The following is a 25,957-nucleotide window of genomic DNA, read 5'->3' on the forward strand; positions in this document are numbered from 1 at the left end:
CAGATGTTGTGGGTGCTTCCTCACTGGAATTTTTAAAGAAGAAACTAGACAGTCACTTGTCTCAAATGGTAGAGGGTCTCCTGCTTGAGTAGGGGGTTGGACCAGAAGGCCTCCAAGGTCTCTTCCAGCTCTGTTCTGACTGATTCATAGTAGTCTCCCATCCAAATGTTAGCCAGATCCAACTCTGCTTAGCTTCCAAGTCTAGACAAATCTGAGAAGATATTGCCATCTGCTGTGACAAAGAAAACTAGTTTTTTAATGAACCTTCTTATAGAGAATAACCCCACAACTGGCAAATGTTCTACAAAATATAGTGAGTCTCCATAGGCAGAGAGCACTCTTCATTGCAACCATTGTTATATCCTGTGCTTGTTGGACAACAAAGAAAATAGAAATAGCTAACATTCTCATATTTTATGAGGCCTTATGTGTACATGTATAAATGTACACAATTTACATTTGCATATGTAAATATAAATATTAGTACTACTCCGTACTCCTTGCAGTGATATAGCAGTGTTATATCAATGATGTAAGACTTTTGTCTTTTATTTTGTCAATTCCCAGCCCTAGAATCTGGCTGAGTTCAGCACTGCAGTTAAGAAGATTTCCTTGCTTGGGATTTAGGAACCTAGCCATCATTAGATACAGTATATGAATGGTACTATTAAAATAAACTGTATCTCTAACTGAAGTAAAGTGTTTCCTTGTTGCCTGCTCCACCTTGGTTTATGCAACATACTAAACCAAAATATCATTTCTATCTCTCATAAGAATATAAATGTGTCCTTCCAATTCAATACCTTTTATTTGACTCCTGAATAGGGGTCCCCTTTTTTCTCTAAGATATTACAACTTTAACCAAGACATGAATAACAGAAATTTGGCATGTATCTCACTCATGCTTGAAAACTCATTAAAGTGTGGAAAAACGTCTCAAATAAACCACTATCACCAGAGTTTTCAAGTTGTCACACCTGATGGCACAGAATTCACATATTCAGATGTGGGTCATTGAATGAGACATTTCAAACTGTATACAAGCATGTGTGGATCCATTCAAATCTCATGTGAAATCAAGTCAAGTCATCTTTCTATTAATGAAGCAGCCAGAGACAATAGAGAAGTCTTTCTCTGAGAAATGTTGACTCTTTCTCTGCCAAGGCAGAAAAATATCATCTCCAGAGGGGCAATACAGCTCCATTACCAGGAAGAGGTTCCCCTGGGGAATTAATGAGCGGGCAAAGGCCTGCCTTCTCTTTCACTGCCTCCCTCTTTCAGAAGAGAAACAGATGTAGAGTAACTTTCTCTAATTTTCCATCATGGGAGGGAAAGCCAATTAAAGATTACTTTTCACAGAGGCAATAGACTTGGGTCTGTGGTTCTGCCATTTCAAGCTGCTGTAGGACTTATATAGTTGAATACTCCTACATATAATAAATGCATAAAAATAATGTAGAAAGGGAGAAGATGGCAGACTAAGCTATGAGAATGTGCATCAATGTCAAAAATGGTTTTGTATTTAAAGAACAAATCTGATACATGTAGACTTGACTTACAACCTGTTGCTTAGCAACCATCCAAAGTTCCGGCAGACTCCCCCCAAAGGTACTTACAACCCAGTTCCAAAGTTCTGATGGCTACCCACCCATGTACCCACACCAGTAATCACATGTTGCAACTGGCCCATATTTACAGGCATCGGCAGTGTCCCCTGGTCAGGTGACCCCATTTTACAACATTTTTGCCAAATAGTGAACAATGAGCTCACTTAATCACTTGCTTTACAATCATGTTTGTCATTGTTGCTTACTGACTGCCACAGAAATTTATCTTGTCGTGTGGTGGCTCGCTTTATGACCATCACAACTTAGAACTGTAGTAGGAAGGCTATCCATATGCATATCAAGGATTACCTGTATGCAGTTTAATTCAACTTGGAAGCCATTTGTGAACTACAATTCTGCATGTGGATTTGAATCACAACTGAAATGTGAGTTTCTCTTAAAATTTTACATTACACCAATTCATTATATTAAGGATAGCTTTCTCAAATCAATAATTAGCAAAGATAGCAAATATGTATGTACAATACATATTTATATATGTATGTATCTGGAAAATTTATATAGCCGTCTACTCACTTACAGTGACTCTAGCGGCTTACAAACAATGAAAACATAATATAGAAAATAAAATAAAATTAAAATAAAAGACAATAAAACCACCTCACAACAACACACAGTCAAATAAGCCATACATGAGATGTATAAGAATTATCAATTATAATGAGCAATTAGTAAAAGTTTCTACATAACCATTTATTCTAACAGATGATTCTTATTATATTGGTTATATTTTTAATTGTGCTTTGAATTTTTTTTATAATTTTACCAAAATAAAAAAAAACTTCTTTTTATTTTTTATTTCTTTCCCATTTCCTTCTTTTTTCCCTGGTTGTGCAAGAAAAAAATGAAAAAAGATTGTATTTGATATGGTTGATTAGGGCTATTCTTTTCTAAGTGCAGAGACATTTGGTTACAAGATGTTTTTTTAGTCAAGTAAAATCCTGAAGTGGAACACTTAAACCCCCGATGGTAGTACCTCAGTGAAAACTAGGATCATGAAGTTTCTGTACTTTGGACAACTGCATTATTCTTTTTTAAAAACAGAAAATATGCAGAATTAGGTAACTTGAGACTCCATACCATATATACTTCCCAAATTCTTGTAACCACGGATTGCCAAAAATTGCTGTTATGATTTTCCGCAGTTCTGAAGTGTAAAAAAAGTAAAGGTACACGTGGCATGCTGGAATTAATACAGCTTTAAAACAATCCCTATGTGCAAAAAAAAGTAATTAAAATTTATATAATTAATAAATTAATAGTCCTCTCTGTTTTGCACAATTCATTTATTGTAGCCTTATTTGTGGTCATTATTATCAAATATTATCAAATGGATGCCTGTCCCTGAGACAAAAGGATAGGATATTGAACAATAATATTTTTTAAAAAATGGATTTGCTTATTAATTATTTTGGTTTAAATGTTGCTTCTTTCTTGAAAAATCTGGTTTACAGCAATCCGTTACAAATACTGTAGGATTAAAAACAACAAGAGTAACAACCAGTAAAATAACGCTAGAAACAAATAACTCACTGCACCTCCATAAATGACTTTTATGCTCTCTCTAGCTCTGTTAATGTTGGTGGGAGTGGGTGATTCCTTTACTGGGGGCTGTTGTTTATGGTTAGCTTGCTTGTCAGAGTTGGTAGTTCCTTCACTGGAGTATTATTTGCATTTTAATTGTTGCTCTAATGTTAATCTCGGTGTTAATCTATGTTCATCTGGGTATTAATTGCTGGCGAGAAGCTGTTTTGGTTTTCTTGTTTCCTTTTTGGTTTTTTGATTGTCTCTTTTGAATGATATGTAGACATTGTTTATCTCTATGTTCCTGTTGATGGCCAGAGTACAGAGAAAAGAGTACAGAGAAGAGCAACAAAAATGACTGGGGGACTGGAGGCTAAAACATATAGGGAACGGTTGCTGGAATTGGGTATGTGTAGTTTAATGAAGAGAAGGACAAGGTGGACATGATAGCAGTGTTCCAATATCTCAGGGGCTGCCACAAAGAACAGGGAGTCAAGCTATTCTCCAAAGCACCTGAAAGCAGGACAAGAAGCAACGGATGGAAACTAGTCAAGCAGAGAAGCAACCTAGAACTAAGGAGAGACTTCCTGACAGTTAGAACAATTAACCAGTGGAACAACCTGCCTCCAGAAGTGGTGAATGCTCCAACACGGGAAGTTTTTAAGAAGAGACTGGACAGCCATTTGTCTGAAACGGTATAGGGTTTTCTGCCTGACCAGGGGGTTGGACTAGATGACCTCCAAGGTCCCTTCCAACTTATTACTATTATTATTATTATTATTATTATTATTATTATTATTATTATTATTATTATTATTATTATTATTATTATTATTATTATTTGTCTGAGTTTCAGGAGTCCAGGAATTTTCTAGAGTTTTTGGACTTGGTTTGGTCTGGGATATTTATAATTTCCTTGTTGAAACTATGGTCAAGTATGTGTGGGAAATTAAGGAGTTTTCCTCATGTCTTGTGAACTGCTATTGTGTTTCACCGAAATTAAGACCTACCCTGAAAGAAAGCCCTAGCTTGATTTTTGGGGATGGACCTAATATAAGCCCTATCCCAAAAATAAGCCTAGCTTTGGGGTAATGCGCACGCCTAAAAATCAAGCTAGGGCGGCGACAGGGGGGTGGAGCTGCCCCACTCATTCCGCACCCACTTACCTTACCGGTAGCCTGCAAACAGTCCTCCTATGCCCCAACACTTGTCACACTGCATGGTTTGTTGCACTGTTGCTGCTCCTCACGGCAGGAGGCCACCTGGTGCTTTGGGCCACTGCCATTGGTCGCAGCAGGAGACTATGCAGTTCTTCACGCCGTTTGCAGGAGGTCACATGGTGTTTCACGCTGGTGCTTCACGCCAGTTGTAGCAGGATGCCAAGCAGCACTTTGGGCCATTGCCACCAGTCGTGGCAGGATGCCGTGCAGTGCTTCAGGCCATTGCCACTGAAGCACCATGCAGCCTCCTGCAAACAGCCCAAACTGCTGTGCAGCACCTTGCCATGATCAATGGCAATGGGCCGAAGCACCATGCAGCCTCCTGTAAATGGCCCAAAACACCACACAGTGTCCTTCTGCAACTGACGGCAACTTTATGAAGCAGCATGTGGCTTCCTGCAAACAGCCTGAACCACTGCACAGCGTCCTGACACAACCAGCGGCAACAGCATGAAGCATCATGCGGCATCCTCTCATGCCTGGCAGCATGTTACAATGCACCATGTGGTGTCCAGCCACAAGTGGTGGCTAGTAGCCACTGAAGAAATCAAGCAGTGGTGTGACAGGTGTTGGGGTATGGAAGTCCTGGCTGCGGTGGTCCTAAAATAAGACCTCCCCAGAAAATAAGACCTAATGCCTCTTTTTGAGGCAAAAAAATATAAGACCAGGTCTTATTTTCAGGAAACATGGTAGTTGGTGTTCATGGATTAGCTTTCTTGTTTTTTAATTCAGGTTGTGTCGAGTTAATGATTCTAGCACCATATCATATCAGGCATATACTAGTACTAACATCTTTGATGGTAATTTCACCATTCAATTTTTTCTTTAGCATTTTTTTCACTCTTGGGATGTATTCCTTACTAATCACTGACAACTGCTTGGGCAAGTCCCTGCAGTCTTTCTGAGCAAGATTTCAGAAGCAGTTATTCAGTCTGAATATAATTCTTTTTTTTTTTATTGAAAACAAAGATATATTTTCAAAAATTATTTATGAATGGACAAATAGTTACTGAAGTTGTGCACATTTCTTCATGCTTTTTTAAAAAAGAAATATGGTTTAATAAATTTTTCAGCAATATTCTACAAAATCTATTTTTATCGCGTTCCTATCAAGGCACACAATTTTGTACTCTAAATCTATATAATTACTTACGAGTGTGCAGAAAGAAAGGCAATAATATTTTTATTAGTTATAGGCTTTTCTCCACAGCACAAGTTGTGTTCTCTCTGTGTTGTAACAATAAGGAATATGTAGGAAGATTGGATGATAATGACATTTGAATAAGTGAGATGAAAGGAGTAAATATGAACATGCAGTTTTCAAGCAACCTCTCTCAATTTAATTGTATACTTTTTATAATCTCAGTCACCAGCTGCCACACAGTGGTCACTACTGGTACTATCATTTTGTCACTTGAAAATTCTGAAAAAGAAAACCAAGCTGTTAATCATTTTGTTTAAGAAGTTTTAAAAAGTGAAAGTGAAAGCATTATTTGCATCCTTTAATGTTAGCTGACAACAGGTTTCTTAATCATCCAGAACAGTTCCCCTCTTATTGGAGTAATTTGGAAACCCGCCTTGATTGACAGATGAGTCCCAACCACCAAGAATGATACCAGACCCAAACTCATGATAACATCACATGACATCACTACCACACAACCATTCAAAAAGCAAATCTGAACCCACAACGATAACGACACACAACCACAAAACAGAAACCTAACCACAGCTGCAACATCAGCCACTTTAAACCCCTCCAAACCACACAATAAGCAAACTGACACCCACTATAAAAACATGGCACCACCACAAACACGGAGCCGAACAAAAGCAGCACAACTCACCAGTTCAGGTCTAAGGCTGGCAGCTGAGACCAGCCCATCCACTCAAAACACACCCCCACCCAATCAAAACACAGCCCCCATTCAAAACACACCCCCACCCAATCAGAACACAGCTAACTCCCCACCCAATCAGAGCACACCTCCACCCACAGAACACCCCCCCTCTGGCAGTTTAAAAAAGAGGAACAAACAGCCACTACCACACACTTCTCCCAGAAGAACGAAGCTGAAGCCACCAGCCTGAGGATGACGGATGAGATTTCGTCGAAACGTTGCTCTTACACCTTCAATTCTACGTGGGGAAAAATCCGAATGACCAAAGATTCACATTCATCATGGAGTTTTATATATATATATATATATATATATATATATATATATATATATATATATATATATATATATATATATATATATATATATATATATATATATATATATATATATATATATATATATATATATATATATATATATATATATATATATATATATATATATATATATATATATATATATATATAATGGAGTAAGAATATCTAGGGACGCGGTGGCTCAGTGGGTTAGGACACTGAGCTTCTCGATCAGAAGGTCGGCAGTTTGGCGGGTTGAATCCTGAGTGCCGCGTAACACAGTGCGCACCTGTTACTCGTCCCAGCTTCTGCCAACCTAGCAGTTCGAAAGCACGTAAAAATACAAGTAGAAAAATAGGGACCACTACAGTGGGAAGGTAACAGCGTTCTGTGCGCCTTTGGCCACATGACCACGGAGACGTCCTCGGACAAGCGCTGGCTCTTCGGCTTTGAAACGGAGATGAGCACCACCCCCTAGAGTTGGAAACGACTAGCACACATGTGTGGGGGAACCTTTACCTTTAAGAATATACTGTACAATACATTACTGAAAATCAGGTCAAATTCTGAGTGGATTGTAGCAGATCTTCTACTGACCACCATACACTGGAGATTCTGTGCAGCTGGCTTCCACATCAAGCAAATAAAACAGGTGGTATCTGGATCAATAGTAGTAACTGCAAAAAGAATTTTGGAGTCCTATTGGACAATTGCTTAAATATGAGCTAGTAGTGTGCTGCAGCTGCCAAAAAAAGCCAATGCAGTCCAGGCTGCATTAACAGATCATGTGAAGTGTTAATGCCTTTTTATACTTGGTAAGATCACACTTGGAATATTGTATCCAGTTTTGGTCACCACAATATAAAAAAGATGATGAGACTCTAGAAAGAATGCAGAGAAGAGCAACAAAGATGATTAAGAGACTGGAAACTAAAACATATGAGGAACAGTTGCAGGAATTGTGTATCTCTAGTTTAATGAAGAGAAGGACTAGGGATAACCTAGTAGCAGTACTCCAATATCTAAGGAGTTGCCACAAAAAAGAGGGGGGCAATTTATTCTCCAAAGCACCTGAAGGCAGGACAAGAAGCAATGGATAGGAACCAATAACCAACCTAGAACTAAGGAGAAATTTCCTGACAGTTAGAACAATTAATCAGTGGAAAAACTGGCTGCTCCAACACTGGAGGTTTTTAAGAAGAGATTGGACTCTTTGTCTGAAATGATATAGGGCTTCCTGCTTGAGCAGGGGTTAGACTAGAACAGGCATCTTAAACTGCCAGCCCAAGGGCTGGATGCATCATGCTGAAACCACGCCTACTCCATTGCCAGCAATGGGGGGAAAGTCCCAATACGTCGTGCAACGTCACGTGGCATCGCGAGTTTGACATGCCTGGACTAGAAGACCTCCAAGGTCCCTTCCAACTCTGTTGTTCTGTTCTGTTATCTATTCTGTTAAAATAAGGCTCACTATAACCATTTTTATATCAGACTCTAAACTAGGTTTCAAATAGATCTAATGTTAGAGCTATCACACCAGGACTGGGGGGGGGGGAATCAGGGTACCAAAAAAAAAATGAAAGCAGAAATTTGCTGCTATCTTGTTATTCAATTTTTTTCCAGTCTAGATATAGTAACCCTACCTAATAGTAACTGGGATTTAGATGAACCCATGGCTAATATGGTACCTGGACCTATATAATTCATGGTTAAGACAGTATTTTAAAGGATGCTATTCAAGCATCAATTTAAACATATTCAACTTAATTGGTTTTCTTTGCATCATAGAGACTCTTGACAGATCATTAGTTAATCCTCACTTCTAAACTTCAGACAAAGATATGAGAGTTACAACCACAGAGTAGTAAGAAATCCCACCATTTCTTTCTCCTGTTACTGTTATACACATACAAACAAACATACTTTTATAAACACGCATGGGACATGGGCATAATGGGAATGTAGAACAGCTAAAAGGGTGATCACACATTTTATTTCACTTCAGTGAGGGAAAATATGGTGAAATCATGCTGCCCAGTCCCCACATTGATGGCTAGGATATCAGCTCCTGAAAATCATGCTGCCCTCTGTTTGCACATCACTGAAACCTCAGACAACCACCATCCTGAATCATCTTAATCAATGCTCTAAATGAACAAAAATATAATATCCAGGTTAAGATGATCCAAGATGGCAGGAGGATTTTCTGATCTAAATAATATGCTAAATCTGCAATATCAGTTAAAGTGGTACACTAGGAAGGGGTGTAAAATAACACTATTGTGTAGCCTTGCTGAGCTTTCCAACAAAGCATGTAGTCAAGGAAGCCAAGATATGCTGTCCAAGCCAGGATTGCTACCAGTGAAGCAGTCTTAAGAAAGCTTAGAATCCCTTCTTCCAGTCAACTTCCTCCTGTGGATTGCTGAGAGCAGTTCTTAAAGTACCTATTTTTATTTTTGTAGCCTTTTTTCTTTTGTATAGTGAAGAGATGGGGGATATACAAGGACGTTTCATAATGAAGACACTGTTAGGAATCTTTCTCAGATGGAAAAATCTATAAGTCATCAGCTGATCCCTTAAACCAAAGGTAATTACATATTTTATGGCCTTAAAGGACCTATTTCCATTTAACCTAAAATTGCTAAGTTATCAGAAGGTTCACTGGGACACAGAAAAAAAGGGACATCAAAATTCATTTGTTTGAGAACTTGAGGAAGAATGCTCGAAAAAAGATATGTATATAATAGCTCTTTCTTTATAACTCCTGGCTGACTGAGTGAAACAGGAGAAAAGGAGAACAAGGAAAGGACAGAAAGATATTAAAATGCAGAGAAAGTTAATGAGAAGGGCAGCCAAAATCACAGGAGCTGGCATATGAAGATTGACCCCCCAGACTAAGGAGATAACAACCTGCTGTAACTAGCCACAGGCTACTTAACGTAAGCAGTAAATCCTCTGCAAATAGAAAAATAATTCTCCTGCATGGGAAAATTTAAAACGTAGGATTTGTTGTTATTATTATTAAACTAATCAAATGCTCTATTCAGTAATGCACACCAGATATATATAAAAATGTACATTTATTCTTAATTTGGAGGATGAGGATGTTATTCTTTCATGAGTCTTCCCTCTGAAAGAGTTACAATTGGCTGCCATCAGTCAAGTTAACCGCTCCACACTGTTTGTCCAGCTGAGGAGTTCTAAAAGTCCCTCCACTCAGATCTAGCAAAAATCAAAGAGGAAATGCTTTGATTTTCTTGATCAAAGCTCAAAAGCAAAGACTCTAAACTCCCTCCAAAAAACCTTAAAGATCTGAAATAAAACAAGAGATAGTTGTGCAGCTGTGTAGTCCTGCCCATGAGGAATGATTTACTGTAGTGGCACATTCGCTTTTCAAAACAATGCAGATAAAAGTCCAGATATGAAAAAGAGTACATGAAAGTGACACATTATACATAGAGAATTCAAAATAACATCACTGCAATGGTGTACCCTCTAACTTAACCAATTGCATGCTATCTGCTGGGTCAGACTTTTTCCCCCAAAAACTTATGCTGAGTACACTGCAAAGAAACCAAAACTAGAGCATATTTTGGTTCCTAATTAGATACTATTAGGAAGTTCCAAACTCAGAGGAAATCTCTGGTACTTATGGGAATTGGAGAGCTTTTTGAAGCAGTTGTTTAGAACTTCTTTGTTTAATAACAATGGTTATTTATTTATAGCAGAATTGGGCATTTTATGGCCTGTGAGCCCACAGGTGGTTCAATCTGACCCATGACATTGATGGTGCTGGCAGAGTTGGAGGTATCAGCGGCAGGGGTTGTGGTGGCAGCAGCGGGGGCAGGGTAACAGAGATGGGCTACGGCATCTCAGACAGGTAGTGATGCAGCATTGGCATCAGGGGGTGGGGGGGGCAGAGGCAGCTTTCCACAACAGCCCCAGTTTCTCATATGGTCCCTTGTGAAAAGTAATTGTCCATTTCAGATTTATAGGCTGTCTCCAACTTTCTACTGACCAGGTATTTGAAACATGAAAACAGCTTGCCAATTACTACTGTACTGTAGAAGAGCATTACTTTGCACATAGGGATATGTGTGTAGCCTATTTAAATTGTCAGAACAGAGGCATTTTATATAGGGACCTACTTTCTCTTAAGTGTGTATAGAGATGCATAGTGCAATTTTACATAAGATAACTCTTGCTTAGTGAACCAAAATTAGGACTGGCAATTCCATCACTGAGCGCCACAGTTACTAAGTGGAAAAATCACATGACCACGACATCACTTCCCCCTTCAATGGTTATGCAAGACATCACATGACCACAACTTGTATGATTTTGCTTCCACACTTTCCATTCTCCATTAACTCTGCTTGTCATGTGACCATAAGATCTTGCTATGGTCGTAAAAGCATGCTGGTTACAGAACATCTGAATGACAGCCATGTGACAGTGGAAACCTGTGACAGTCATAAATGTAAGATTTGTTTCCAAATCTGCTTTTTCCCACTATTGTAGCTTCAAGCAATTGCTAAATGAAGCATTCAGTAAGTGAGGACTATCTATATGCAGTACCTGCACTGAAGTCGGTGGGTCTTACAGCTAAACATTAATAAGTAACCTAGTACCCCAAGATCTCTAAAGAGTGTAGCAAATGGCACAGTTTTCTGAGAATTACACTGAAGCATACAGGTAGTCCTCAACTTATGACTTAATGACCATTTGAAGTTTTAATGACCTCCCCATAAGTACTTACAACCCAGATCCAAAGTTCTGATGCAGCCCCCCCCCCATGGTCACATAATTGCACTTCAGGTGCAGGACAACTGACCTGCATTTATGGCTGTTTGCAGCATCCTGAAGTCACATGAATGCATTTTATGATTTTTTGCTAAAAATCAGCATTTACTTCTGGTTTTTGGTAAAAATGTTGCATAGCAATAGCAATAACACTTAGACTTATATACCACTTCAAAGTGCTTTACAGCCCTCTCTAAGCAGTTTACAGAGTCAACATATTGCCCCCAACAATCTGGGTCCTCATTTTACTGATCTCTGAAGGATGGAAGGCTGAGTCAACCTTGAGCTGGTGAGACTCAAACTGCTGAACTGCTGGCAGCTGGCAGTCAGCAGAAGTAGCCTGCAGTACTGCATTCTAACCACTGCGGCACCACGCACCAATTAGTTCTCTTAATGACTGTAGAATTTGCTTTACAATCAAACATAAAGTGTTTGCTTTATGACTGTGGTATTTGGTTGTAAAATCGGATTGATTATGTGATTACTCATAACTCATAACTATTATAACTATTGTGGCTTTTTAATGTAATGGGTCAGTTCCTTTACAGTCATAAGTCAAGGACTACCTGTAGTACCTATAGCAATAGTACTTAGATTTATACACCTCTTCATAGTGGTGAATACCCCTCAGCCCTCTCTGAGAGGTTTTACTAATGTCAGCATGTTGCCCCCAACAATCTAGGTCCTCATTTTACTGACCCTGGAAGGATGGAAGGTTGAGTCAACCTTGAGCCAGTCAGGATCGAACTCCTGGAATGAACAGTGAGTTAGCCTGCAGTATTGCATTCTGACCACTGCATCACCAAGATAATTTCCCTGGTGTATGTAGTTATGACTGATGTGAACTATAACTAACTAACTATAACTATAACTAACAGTAAAATTACATATATCGGAGTTCAGAAAACTGATTGATTTTATGGAGCACTTAGTGGTTTTTAGTCTTTCTAGATTTTAAAATTTATAATGAGTCAGCCAGCGTTTAAAAAATAATAATAAACACTTGTTACATTAGGAGCAAACAACATAATCACTTTTACAGAATTACCTGGAAAATAAGTTAGGAAAATAATTTTCAAATTCCAGCTTCTATAGTCTCTAAATCAGTCTTATTCAAACTGGAAACAATATGTGTTCAGGTGTTTTTGTTTGTTTGTTTTTTGTAGTGCAATGTGCTTTTTATATAACTTGTTCTCTTTTTTTTAAGTAAAGTGTACCGTATTTTCCAGCGTATAAGATGACTTTTTAACCCATGAAAATCTTCTCAAAAGTCAGGGGTCATCTTATACGCCGGGTGCTGAAACTTTAGGGACAGGGCTGGCTGGAAAACCTGGAGCGGATCTCCCATTTTGTCTGCGCAGGGAAAGTGGGACCAATTGGAGAAGAAGCTGCAGTCTGTGATTTTTTACAGGCTGGGGTCTGGGCGTCTTTCCTTCTAAAGTTGAAGAGCAGCTGTAGTCTATCCCAACTTGAAAGGCAGGTGGGGAATGCAACAGTCAGAGCAGCTGCTTAGCTCTAAGGACACATTTGACTCAGGAACTGGGCGGGCTGGCTGGAAAACCTGGAGTGGATCTCCCATTTGGTCTTTTTTTTTTAATCCCATTTATATCCCGCCCTTCTCCGAAGACTCAGGGCGGCTTACAATTTAAAGCACAAATCAATGTGCTTAGCAATAGCCTTCATTCTATGTATATGCCTGCTTATTAGGGCTTTCGCCCCCCCCCCAGCAGCATTATTACAAAGTCAGCTTATTGCCCCCAACAATCTGGGTCCTCATTTTACCTACCTCGGAAGGATGGAAGGCTGAGTCAACCTTGAGTCTGGTGGGACTCGAACCTGCACTAATTGCAGGCAGCTGGTGTTACTTAAGGCTCTGCGCAGGGAAAGCTTTAGAGTGAATTAGGAAAAGTTTAATCCACTTGCACTGTTTTATGTTTACATGTTTGATGACAAACAGCCTTATGTTTATAAGTGACAGTTTTCCTACTAAGTACCTGCATGTCATAAGCATTTGAATTAAAATTACCATATTAAAATCAAATCTGATGTTTTTTTAATTTTTATTTGGTGTGCGTTGGAAGAGGGGTAGTCTTATACGGCGAGTATAGCCCAAACCCTATAATTTAACAGGAAATGTAGGGGGTCATCTTATATGCCCAGTCGTCTTATACGCCGGAAAATACGGTAGCTTACAACTAAGTACATTAGCATATTATGTGTCACCACTACTTTTACTAGTGGGAGTTTTAAAACTATAGAATTAGTCTTTCTAATATTATTTTCTCCTACCATCACCTTTTTTAAAAAAGGCATTGCAGGTCTGAAATTTAAGGTTCCTTCACTTTTTTCCCTTGGGTGGCTGAATTGATTAGCCAGTCCTTTCACTCTCAGAAAGCCTAATTTTAATAAGCATGTGTCTTGTGTAACTGCACATGTATAATTTGTATGACCACCAATTCCATAATCACAGCTCTACACTGTGGCTTGTTTTAAGTCTCCTGCTATAAACAGAAATATGATTTTCAGCTGCTAGTACATTTAATACACTGGAGTACAGCATCTGATTGTCTTATAAACAAAGCAAGGATCATGTTGTCTCAGTTAATGTATGACCTCAGAGCAACATCTGCATCTGGAAATAAATAGCATAGTTATGATAAAATGTTGCATGCCTGTAATACAAAAGCGTTTCCGCTATAGATTTTATTCTGAGGCCAACTAGATGTGTTGTACTGCAACTTTCATTTTCCTCTGGGGATGATGAAACATCTGGAGATCATTGCCTTAAAGGTGGCCGCTATAAATATGATACTGAAGGAAGAAAAAATGTCTTGAAACAAGTTGCTACATTCATACAACTTTGCAGCTTTCTTTGCAATTGCTCCAAATACTATTTGATGGCACCAACCTGGACTGTTTCAAAGTCCTGATTCAGCTTTTTTTTTAAGACAAATGTTTTTCTTCTTCCCCAGATTTTACTTTACATGTTGGGTTTATCAGGAATCCCCCCATTTTGTCTCTGGAATCATAACAATTCCTGTAAGTATGGGTGCTTTCACAAATACAGAGTTCTTGTAAGTTGGGTTTTCTAGTCAGAAAGCATGGTTTCAAAATGTTGGACCCTTGTCTCACTTTGTAAAAATAAATTAATTCCTTACTGAATTATTTATAACTTCAGCTAGCATCCAGTTGGCCTTATCTGATCTGAAAGCTGAGCAAAATGTTTCCAAGTGAGGAAAAATGATAAACTAGTAATCTGAAAGAATGAAAATGACAATGCAGCAACAACAGTCGCACAGAAGCCCTTCAGACAAGGAGAGGATGAGATATTGCTCTTGTGCCTGGATGGTTGCTCCAGACAAGGAAATCACAGGATAGCAGTCATTCTCTGAGTAGGAACACCAAGAGGGAAGCATCAAGCTCTCATCCACAGCAGAGCTTTTAAAGATACTAAGTTGGACCACCTCATTTTCTAATCATCTTTGGATTTACATTTCTTTTACAATTTAACAGAGGTCTTCCAAAAACTACAGTTTAAATATTTTTAAAATATATAAAACAAATAACAAAAAATAAATGAGAATTTAATTTAAGAAAGCTTTAAATTGATTAAATAAAGATAAATTTAGAAAATTAGGATTTTTGCTAAGATTTTTTTTTAAAAAAATTGAATAAATAGAACAACTTTTCTTTGGGAACACAAATGGTTTGGAATCAGGAAAGACATTATTAGTTGAAAATTTAAAACAAAGCAAATGAAACCTGAGATATTGGGGATGTAGAAATGGGTACTAGAGGAGATTAAAATTCTAGGAAGAAAAAAGCAAAATGAAATTTATAAAATGACAGACATAGGTATGACACATGAGATATTCCAGGGAATTTTCATGCATTGGAAAAGAAACTTATAAGTAATTCAATAGCAATATTTGCTGCACTTATAGATATATTTTTTGAGGAAATTTATAAAGAAAAAGTGATTAACCTTATAACCTTAATAGCTAACTTTATAACCTGCTGTTTTGTCCTTTTATTGATATTATACTTTTTCCTCCTCCTTTGGATTGTTTGTTCTTTAAAAAAATGATTAAAACATAACAAAATAACAATTGGAAAAAAGTAAACAGCCAGACATGTCCACAAAATTATTAATATTTCTGCTTAATCTGGAAATTTTATATTTTATGTAAAACTGAAGTACAGCATACTAGATCCATAGATCATTATATAGTACAATAATCAATATAAGCTCCTATACAGTAGTGGGATTCAAATATGTGAACAACCAGTTCTATGTGTGGATACCACTTCCGGAAGTCCATTCTGGAAAAAAATTAGCTACCGGTTCTGCCGAACTGGTGTGAACCAGCTGAATCCCACCACTGGTTCTATGGAAAAACAACAATAAAAGGTTATCTTGCTTCTGTGTTTTTTCCTAGCATCTGTCTTAGAGGTCGAAACCAGTGACAACAATCAAAGTTCATGCCATAATTTGGCAGTATATCTCAATTGTCTAAACACTCTGCATGGTATTCAGCAATTTGCTTCTAGAAAAAGCTCATGGCCATGACATAACTTGATAAATTATTTTATGATTGACAGGTTGTCTTATTTTATTAAAGAAAAATACTTGAAAGGAAAGGTTCCAACTGGATAAGATGCTTATAAGATCTGTTCTATTTTATAGTTTATAAAAATTCTGAGGTCAACCAATGACTAGGAATAAACTTATGTAAATATCCATATGCTAAGTATTAAAAACCAGGGACAGTTATTCAGGTTAGCAGTTTATAATCAGAGCCAGATCTAACTTTAACAGTTTATTTTATTATTTATTTATTTTATTACATTTATATACCACCCTTTCCCGAAGGACTCAGGGCGGTTTACAGGGTAATTAAAAACCAAGATACAAAAGTTAAAAACAAGTTTAAAAAAATTACAGTTGTTTCACAAGAACAGCTTCTCCTAATCCCTCTGCCCATTTTGTTCATTTTCATTAACTAGGACCGTGGTGGCAAACCTATGGCATGCTTGCCACAGGTGGCACGCAGAGCCCTCTCTGTGGGCATGCACACCATCGCCCCAATCCTAGGCCTTCAGCTGGGTATCATAAAACCTTTTCGCTTTTTAAAAAAAGGCTCAATCAATCAATCAATTTCAACTTCTCACAGGAAAACAAAGAACTCGCAAAGTTGGAATTCATTGATTGAACTTTTTAGTCCCACCCAGTCTGCCGTTACCACAGCAGCCACACCCACCCAATGGGCCATGCCCACCCAATTGGCAACACCCACCCAATGGGCCACGCCCACCTGGCACCCGACGATACATAAGAGGTTTTGAGTTGCAGTTTGGGCACTCAGTCTCTAAAAGGTTCGCCATCACTGATAGGCTGAGGGTGATGAAGAATTTATGTTATTTTTTAAAAGCTTTTACATGTTTATTTATTTGTATACTGACTGTATTATTTTTACAAATAATGCAAAGCAGTGAACATATCCAACACACTTTCCTCCTCTTATTTTCCCCACATCAACAACCTTATGAGATGAGCTGGTGTCATGGATCCATCTCTGGACCCCTCTCCAGATGCAAGTTCAGAGGAGGAAGAAAAGTTTGAATCAACAAAGGAAAGCATGGAGCTGAGTGTTGGTCAGGATCAGGAGAGTGCTAACCTGATGGAGCAACCCCAGCTGGATTGATCAGTCAAGTGACAGGCTGGGGTTGAGCGAGGTTAGCCACAAAGCAGCCAGTGAGGTTAGCACAATGCAGCAAGTTGACCAAGAGGCTCCAGGCAAGGAGTAGCTGCCACCCATTAGCAATGAAGAGGAGGTGGATTCCACACCTTGTCCTGATCCAAGGACATGTAGAGCAGAGAGGAGACAGGTGCAAGCAGGTCTGCTAGACTATTCGCGAGGAGGCATCTTTGCCTCTCATGAAGGGTTGCACCAGTGTTGCCTACCTAATCCCAACCTGAAGACATTGCTGGAGCCCTAACCCTAACCCATTCAAATCATGGATTGTTTTTCAGAACTGTGTGTGTACCCATTGGACTCAGTTACCCAGGGACTGTTGCTGTGCTGAGCCTGGAATCCAGACCTGTGCAACCAGGGTGCTTTCTGAGGACCTGTTTGGGAGGTTTGAGTAAACACCTCTAGAACTCTTACTGTACATGTGTGGGTGGGGGGAGCGGGGCAGCACAGTTGGATTGAGGGAGAGTGACTGGCCCAAGGTCACCTAGCTGGCTTTCATGGTTAAGGTGGGATTAGAATTCATAGGCTCCTAGTTCCTAGCCTGGTGCCTTAACCACTACATCAAACTGGCTTTAGTGCAGATTTCCCAGAAAATGACCAGCAAATCTCATCTACTGTCTGCTTATTCCTGGTTTGCTGGATGCAATGGTCTCCCACAACAATATAGTCAGAAAATGATGTTTTCCTATTTCCAAAAGATCCTAATTCCAGATGTATATTACTGTGAAAGTCCATTCTGAGACTTAAGTCACATGATTTTCTAAGACATGCCTTATGTAACCTTGGTTAATTAAATAAATTATTGTTGTCTGAAACCTTACATTGAGCTAAGCTATTTAAAAGCTACAACAATTAAGAATGCAAACCATACTAAGCAAAGACCACATTATGGCTGAGAGTAGGAATGTGTCACTTTTAGGCACCAAGGACCATATTCGGATTTTGAGCAATTTGCTAGGATTCCAAGTTATTTCCCAAAAAATAGTCCAGTGAGTGTAAAGAAATTGGTAGGGCCAAGAACAAAAAAATGTGATTTAAAATAAGGTACCCCTATGTAATTAAAATTAAATTAATTTTATATTGTTAGCATGATAGTTTATTGATCAGATTGTTTCCTCCTTGGGTAATATGAATTGATGACATCTTTTAGACTGGGTCTCTGGGACTATAGGCAAGGATTTGAGAAGTACACATACCTGGGGCATCAAATCGTGTATATCTGACTTAAGCTACCTCTGAAGCTAAAAAAAAAAAGAAGGGGACAAATTTTCTTGTTAAATAAAATATACAAGTGCATCAGTTCTAGTACAAAAGAACATAGGAAGAGTTGCAAGAAAATCTGCATGTCTTTATTCACATTCTCATTGAGGCTTCTTGGTGGCTTTTGTGATGAATTGTCTTTTTAATTGCGTGCTAATTAGTTTACCTTCAGAAATTAACCTTTCCAGGAAGGATAGACTGCTGAGAAAGTAGCATGTTAAGACAATTGACTTCAACCTGGTGCTTTTCAATGGTCACGCTAGCTGACAGTGATGTATAGGACACCTCCACAGGTCTAGTGTTAGCCCTCTGCATGTTTGGGATCCAATAATATTATCTTTCTTTGGCTACTGATCCTCATTTATTTCTGCTCAGGTTCTATGTCCTTAAAACTCCTGCAAAGTTACTTTATTCTGAGAGATGTTCAAGCGGTGTAGAGCTTATGGCTGTATGTTCACCAAAACAGCAGGAACTCATGCTTCACCTTGGCTCCAGGCCCTCATGGAAAAATAGCTTGATGGGTTTTCAACTCCTGCATCCTGCCATTAGCAGACCAATGCATGCCAGGTGGAGTAATTATGTCAATAGGTGGCTGCAAGGAATAATTTACTTTACTCTGTTTGAATGTGGAGTGACAGTTTAGTTTCCAGTTATTACCGCTGCTGTAGAAACTGTAGTGCCTCGGGATAATCTGCATAGTTGAACAGATCTGGAAGATACTTGATTAAGCAAAGCTGCGCTAAGTTTTAACTGTTAAATCTGTCTAAGATTTGCCATTTGTTACCACTAATCATATGAATCTCTCTTTGTGAAGGCTGAGTAAGATTTTTAGACTGGGCTGGAAAAAAAAGAACGAGAAAGAGAGATTTCAGAATGGATTTGCTACGATTTGCTTAAAATATTAATGATATTGTAGCAAAAGTCGAATACTGAAGGTTTTTCTTAGGAAGATGTGAAGGTGTGGGGATGGGAATTAATGATAACTCAAAGAACAGATTTTCCATTAAAAAGCTTTATTTTTATTTTATTTTTATTTTTATTCCATTTATATCCCGCCCTTCTCCGAAGACTCAGGGCGGCTTACAAGCTTAGCAGTAGCCTTCATTCTATGTATATGCCTGCTTATTAGGGCTTTCACACACACCCCAAGCGGCATTATTACAAAGTCAGCTTAATTGCCCCCAACAATCTGGGTCCTCATTTTACCTACCTCGGAAGGATGGAAGGCTGAGTCAACCTTTTTTTTTATTGAAAAGTTTTACAATACATTTTATCTTTAACAATCCCTCCCCCCTCCCTCCACCCAACCCTTCCTAACCCTCCCTAACCCTCCCCCCCTTCCCCCCTCCCCCCTCCCCGACTTCCCAGAGCTAAATACAAGGTATAAAAGTAAAAAACAATCATAAACAACCATATGTTAACAACAATAAACTATTAAGTCTATCGCACTCTAGCTCATATGAAATGACTACAAGCAATACTAATATCACATAAAAAGACTTATACAAATGCTAAATGAAACTTTTTGGTCCCATATTTGTTCTGGATATAATCAATCCACTTTTTCCACTCTATAATATAACGTTGTTGCGAATGGTCTTTCAAATACGCCGAAATCTTTGCCATTTCCGCCAGGTCAGAAAGTCCATTCTTCTATAGTCGGCAGTTCCTCCTTCTTCTAATATTGGCCTACTAAAAGTCTTGCTAAGGCTGAGTCAACCTTGAGCCTGGTGGGATGCGAACCTGCACTGATTGCAGGCAGCTGGTGTTACTTAAGGAGGCATTAGCCCACTGCTCCACCAAGGCTCTTAAGCGTGTACTTTCTTATGTTCCCTAACTGGAAAGATTTGTCTGAAATCCTGGGAAGCTTCAGTCAGGAAGAAGAAGCATGAATTTCAGGCTTAGAAATGTATGTGCCATGTTTCCCTGAAAATAAGACCCAGACTTTTTTTCCCCTCCAAAAGAGGCACCAGGTCTTATTTTCGGGGACGTGTCTTTTCCACTCATCTCACTGCAGCAGCACTGACAGCCCCACCCAGCCTGCCCTATGGATTGAATCTGTAGCTTGGTTCTCGGCTGCAGTGGCTGCAGAGGCCTTCCACAAAGGCCTCTGACTGTGAAATGCAAATTGGGGGACACCACAGAAGAAGTGGATTGGTGAGGAGAGGCAGGTGTCAATACATGGGAAGCCTGGCTGCAATGGTAAGTGGGTGCAAGACACGTGGGGGAGCTCCATTTTCCCCCACCCCCACCTAGCTTGATTTTTAGGTGCACGCCTCACCCCAAAACTAGAGCTTATTTTGGGGGTAGGGCTTATATTAGGCCCACCCCCCAAAAAATCAAGCTAGGTCTTATTTTCAGGGTAGGTCTTATTTTCAGGGAATCATGGTAGTCTTCAGCTTTACCATATTTCAAAAGATCTCAGCACTCTAGTGAAGGGATGTTATTATGCTTAAGGTTGCTGTTAGTCATATTGATATTAGTAGTGATACTTTGTAATCATCTTTGTTTATGTGCAAGCAGCTTTGTAGGTGCTTTATATTGGGAAATTAGTTATATAAAAGCAAATGTTCCATGCTTTAGGTACAGGGGATTGCTTACAATGTAAGCCTTACATGAAAAGGGCATGGTAAGGGGAGGGGGGGGGAAGGAGCTGTGGTGGAGCCTGGGTTGTTGTGTATGAGTCATCATGTAAGAATTATTTTTCTGTACCTTTTGTTTCCTAGTACCAAGACCAGATCTCTTTGTTCTGAAGGGGTATAAAAGGTGGAAGACATCTTTCCTGGTTGTTGCCTTTATCTCTCTACCAGCCACAACTCTATTTTGATCAAAATAAAAGTTGTTTGCTAGCTGAAACCTCAGCTCAGGAGTTTCTTTTGGCTCTTTTGAATTCCTGAGTAATGCTGGGGCAATAGTGAGGCTAAGTGTAAAACCTTACACTAGGAAAAATTATTTATTTCTCTACTGGTTGGAAAAAAAAGTGTGTTGGGAAAATAGTAGCAGAAAAAGAAAAACTGTCGCTCTCAATGTTCACCAATTCTTTTTCCAAGCAATTCTTGTGGCTTCAAAAAAGCATTAGGGCTACCTATGGCCTTGAGAGCATCGGCTACCCACCTGTATAACAGATGATCTTTTCTTCTGTTAACTAAAGGTAATCCTCAACTTATGCTTAACAACTGCTCGAAGTTATGATGGACCTCAAAAATGCTATTTACAACCCAGATTCAAAGTTCCAGCAACTACCTCCCCACCCAGGGTCATGTGACCACATATTGGGTTCTTGGCAACCAGCCACATTCATGGCTTTTGGTTGTGCCGCATGGTCATGTGACCTGATTTAAAACATTTTGTTTCAGAAGCCAGCATTTACATTGTCATCGTTAGCTGCGAAGTCGTGTCCGACTCATCACGACCCTATGGACAACGTTCCTCCAGGCCTTCCTGTCCTCTACCATCTTCTGGAGTCCATTTAAGCTCATGCCTACTGCTTCAGTGACTCCATCCAGCCACCTCATTCTCTGTCATCCCCTTCTTCTATTGCCCTCAATCTTTCCCAGCATTAGGCTCTTCTCCAGTGAGTCCTTCCTTCTCATTAGGTGGCCAAAGTATTTGAGTTTTAGCTTCAGGATCTGGCCTTCTAAAGAGCAGTCAGGGTTGATCTCCTCTAGGACTGACCGGTTTGATCGCCTTGCAGTCCAAGGGACTCGCAGGAGTCTTCTCCAGCACCAGAGTTCAAAGGCCTCAATTCTTTAGCACTAAGCCTTTTTTATGGTCCAGCTTTCACTGCCATAAATTGCAACTGGGAAGACCATAGCCTTGACTATACGCACTTTTGTTGACAGGGTGATGTCTCTGCTTTTTAGTGTGCTGTCTAGATTTGCCATGGCTTTCCTCCCCAGGAGCAAGCGTCTTTTAATTTCTTGGCTACAGTCCCCATCTGCAGTGATCTTGGAGCCCAGGAAAATGAAATCTGTCACTACCTCCATTTCTTCCCCATCTATTTGCCAGGAATTGAGAGGGCCGGATGCCATGATCTTGGTTTTCTTAATGTTAACTTTCAACCCAACTTTTGCACTCTACTTCTTTACCCGCAACACGAGGCTCTTTAGTTCTTCTTCACTTTCTGCCATTAGAGTGGTGTCATCTGCATATCTTAGGTTGTTGATATTTCTTCCGGCAATCTTAATTCCAACTTTTGATTCATCTAGCCCTGCCTTTCTCATGATGTGCTCTGCATATAAGTTAAATAGGCAGGCTGACAGTATACAGCCTTGCCGGACTCCTTTCCCAATTTTGAACCAATCAGTGGTTCCGTGTCCAGTTCTCACTGTTGCTTCTTGGCCCGCATATAGGTTTCTCAAGAGACAAATAAGATGGTCTGGTACGCCCATCTCTTTAAGAACTTGCCACAGTTTGTTATGATCCACACAATCAAAGGCTTTAGCATAGTCAATGAAGCAGAAGTAGATGTTTTTCTGGAACTCCCTAGCTTTCTCCATGATCCAGCGTATGTTGGCAATTTGATCTCTAGTTCCTCTGCCTCTTCGAAATCTTGCCTGTACTTCAGGTAGTTCTCGGTCCACATACTGCTGGAACATATCTTTACTAGCATGAGAAATGAGTGCAATGGTGCGATAGTTTGAACATTCTTTGGCACTGCCTTTCTTTGGAATTGGAATGTAAACTGATCTTTTCCAATCCTGTGGCCACTGTTGAGTTTTCCAAATTTGCTGGCAAATTGAGTGTAGCACTTTTACTGCATCGTCTTTTAAGATTTTGAATAGCTCAGCTGGAATACTGTCACCTCCACTAGCTTTGTTGTTGCTCAGCTTTTCTAAGGCCCACTTCACTTCACATTCTAGGATGTCTGGCTCGAAGTCAGTGACCACTTCATTGTGATTATCAGGGACATTGAGCTCATTCTTGTATAGTTCTTCTGTGTAATTTTGCCACCTCTTCTTAATCTCTTCTGCCTCTGTTAGGTCGCTGCCATTTTGGTCCTTTATCATGCTCATTTTTGCATTAAACGTTCCCTTCATCTCTCCAATTTTCTTGAAAAGATCTCTGGTCCTCCCTATTCTATTATTTTCTTCTATTTCTTTGCATTGTTCATTTAAGAAGGCATTCTTATCTCTTCTAGCTATTCTCTGGAATTCTGCATTCAATTGGGCATATTTTTCTTTTTCTCCCTTGCCTTTCGCTTCCCTCTTTTCCTCAGCTATTTGCAAAGCTTCCTCAGACAGCCATTTTGCTTTCTTGCATTTCTTTTTCTTTGGGATGGTTTTGGTTGCTACCTGTTGTACAATGTTGCGAACCTCTGTCCATAGTTCTTCAGGCACTCTGTCTATCAGATCTAATTCCTTAAATCTATTTGTCACCTCTACTGCATATTCAACAGGGATATGATTTAATTCATACCTGAGTGGCCTAGTGCTTTTTCCTACTTTCTTCAGTTTAAGCCTAAACTTTGCAATGAGAAGCTGATGGTCTGAGCCACAGTCAGCTCCTGGTCTTGTTTTTACTGACTGTATAGAGCTTCTCCATCTTTGGCTGCAGAGCATATAGTCAATCTGATCTTTGTGTTGACCATCTGGTGATGTCCATCTGTAGAGCCGTCTCTTGGGTTGTTGGAAAAGAGTGTTTGCTCTGACCATTGTATTCTCTTGACAAAATTCTATCAGCCTGTGCCCTGCTTCATTTTGTACTCCAAGGCCAAACTTGCCTGTTATTCCGGTTATTTTTTTGCTTCCTACTTTAGCATTCCAATCCCCCATTATGATAAGGACATCATTTTTTGGTGTTAGTTCTGTAAAGTGCTGTAGGGCTTCATAGAACCGGTCAATTTCATCCTCTTCAGCACTGGTGGTTGGGGCATAGGCTTGGACTACTGTGATATTAAATGGTTTGCCTTGGATTCGAACTGAGATCATTCTGTCATTTTGAGGACTGTATCCCAGTATTGCTTTTCCTACTCTTTTATTAACTATGAAGGTTACTCCATTTCTTCTGAGGGATTCTTGCCCGCAGTAATTGCCCTGATGGTCATCTGAATTAAATTCACCCATTCCTGTCCATTTTAGTTCGCTGATACCTAAGATGTCGATGTTCAGTCTTGTCATCTCTTGTTTGACCATGTCCAGCTTTCCTTGATTCATGGATCTTACATTCCAGGTTCCTATGGAGAAAAAATCTTTACAGCATTGGACTTTCCTTTCACCACCAGACACATCCACAGCTGAGCATCTTTTCGGCTTTGGCCCAGTCGCTTCATTCTTTCTGGCACTACTAGTACTAGCTCTCTGCTCTTCCCCAGTAGTATATTGGACGCCTTCCAACCTGAGGGGCTCATCTTCCAGCGTCATATCATTTTGCCTTTTGGTACTGTCCATAGGGTTTTCATGGCAAAGATACTGGAGTGGGTTGCCATTTCCTTCTCCAGTGGATCACGTTTTGTCAGAACTCTCTGCTATGACCTTTCCATCTTGGGTGGCCCTGCATGGCATAGCTCATAGCTTCATTGAATTACGCAAGCCCCTTCGCCACGACAAGGCAGTAATCCATGAAGGGGCAGCATTTTTTTAATTTTAATCCCATTTATATCCCGCCCTTCTCCGAAGACTCAGGGCGGCTTACAATCTAAGCACAAATCAAATGTGCTTGGCACATTTACAGTTTCCAGCAAAAATATACCGTCGCGAGCAATGGATTTGCTTAATGACCATGGTTTTCACTTAATGACTGCCACGTTCATTTTGACTGCCAAATTCATCCTGTGTTTGCTTAACAACTGCTGCAAAAAGTTCATAAAATTGTGCGCTCATGTGATAATCTCTTAATGACTGTCACAATTTACAACCGAAATTGTGGACTTAATTACAGTAGGAATTCAAGGGCTGCCTGTAGACCTTATTCACACATCTATCCTGGTCCTGAGTGTTTCCAATCTTTCCACTGAAAAATTTCAATCAGATAATCTCAGCAACAGGGGTCACATATCATGCTAAGCTTTAGTTTGATAAAGATATATCAAATAAGTCACAATTATCTGGGTTCACACATGATGCTAAATAAAACTGAGTTGCAATATCAGTATCAGAAGAACAACAAAAAATGCTAAAGCTGTGACAAATGTGTAAGATCCTATCATATATTAGAAAAGGCTTCAATATTACTTCCAATTTGTTGAGTATAATCAGTCTTCATTTTAAAAATAGATGTTTCCAAAATGTTGGAACTAAAACTGCAGAACCTCCAGCCCTCATGTTTTAGAATGAAAAACAGCTTCATCCAGGCCTTGCCAGAATACATTTTGGAACAAGTCTATTTTTATTGCAAACTGCTTGTAGAGGTTTCAGCATAGTAAACCATATATAAATATATTAAAATAAATAACTCCCTTGTTTATATTGTTCTCTTCCTTTAATCAATATTCATTTGTTATTGAGTTAGCCATGTTTTACATTATTATCAATCTTTTTTTTTAATGTAACCCAATTTTGTGATCTGTTATTCTAATCGAGGGGTCTTCAAACGTGGCCCTTTTATGACTTGTGGACTTCAACTCCC

Source organism: Vipera berus, assembly GCF_964194415.1.
Source record: "Vipera berus genome assembly, chromosome: Z".
NCBI lineage: Eukaryota > Metazoa > Chordata > Lepidosauria > Squamata > Viperidae > Vipera > Vipera berus.